Below are 1,685 nucleotides of genomic sequence, written 5' to 3' on the forward strand. Positions count from 1 at the left end.
TTAGCCCTGAAGAGGGCTAGAAACTCTAGCCGAAACGTCGGCACATTAAAATAAGTTAATCATACTTATTTGTGTTTTTCATTGACCGCACCCCCTACTATATAGCACATTGATATAACTTTAATTTGAGAGCTGGCACACATTTGTACGGCTCATGATTTCTGAGATATAGATTTCTGACAATAAATTCACTGTCTCGGAAACTATTGAACGTAAACAAACAGTTCTTATAGGGCTCATATTTTAGTAAATTTACTGTACTTTAACTGACGTTCTTTTCAGTTCTCTAGTGTTGTTGGTAGTGTTAACGATATGAACGAAAAATAACGAATGAAAAATAATTTTTTTAACTATATATATATATAGTTGATCGTAAAAATTTAAATATAACAAGATGGTCAGGGTTGCGGTCAGAAAAAGAAAAAATAGTTTATAACTATTTTAATGTCCGACGTTTCGCCCCACTCTTTTTTTTTTAATGTTCAACCGTTCGCTTTGAACAGCCCTGATGAAGCCCTGCAAAGTGGGGCGAAACGTCGGACATTAAAATAGTTATAAACTATTTGTAATTTTTTTTAACCGCAACCCTGACCATCTTATATTTTAATTTTTTTAACGTTGTGAAACGATCGTTTTTTTATTCCCCCTACCTATACTTGGTAGATTCATCAATTTTTACTAGTAATTATTCATAGTTTTCATTAAAACAATTAAAAATTGGGGTGAAATAACTGACTTTTTTCTCCTTTTGGGCTCTTGCACTATCTTTCAAATTTTCCTCAATAATACATCAATATTACCCTGACACGAGCAGTCTTAACTTCATTCTTCAGTTTAACTGACATTCAGAATAGTGGTCCTTGGTGACTGATCAGCCTAAATAAACAGATGTTAATTTGCACTTGGCATATATGCCAAGAGAGCCACCACAAATGCCAGGTCAGTTAAAACAAGACTGTTGAAAAGACAAAGTATGATTTCGAACTTGCTGTTTACTTTTTATGATTAATCATTATCAAGGAAATATTCTTGATAAAAGCAGTGAAAATATGATTAAGGTACGTTGTTTGAACTTGAAAATGGGAGTCCTAATTCGTTCATTATTTTTAGTCTTTTAGTATGTACTGTATTTTTATTTTATCTACTTTTTCAGTTGTTATTATTGTCTAATAATTTTAAATAATTCTTTTTTATTTAAATTTTTCACTGTACATATTATTTTTATATTAACTTTCACATATTTTAAATCATTTTTAGCCATACCTTAGTTTACTTTTATTTCATATTATCTATTCTCTAACTTTGTTATATTATTTTAGTTGTTTGTATATTTTTTTAGCCCTGGTGAAGCCCTTCAAAGTGGGACGAAAAGTTGGCTCAGAATAAATAGTTTAATCTCTATTTGAGTTCCTTTGACCGCACCTGGATCATCTTCCTTTTATACACATGATCAATCGTCGATCTTCCATTAAAAGGTTCAAAGTTTCATTGTATTTTAGTTTAATGAGGTGTAGATAGTTGACCGTAGATTAATGATTGGAGAAGTTTGTCGAGGGGGTGCGGTTAGCAAAGAACAACATACATAAACACAACCATATTTATTTATTTTATGCCGACGTTTCGACCTGAGTTTCAGGTCTTCATCAGGGCTATAGAACAAAAGAGATAACAACAACATTTAGAGT

This window comes from Halyomorpha halys, unplaced genomic scaffold (genome assembly GCF_000696795.3).
Source record: "Halyomorpha halys isolate HHAL.00 unplaced genomic scaffold, Hhal_1.1 Scaffold123.1, whole genome shotgun sequence".
Classification (NCBI taxonomy): Eukaryota; Metazoa; Arthropoda; class Insecta; order Hemiptera; family Pentatomidae; genus Halyomorpha; species Halyomorpha halys.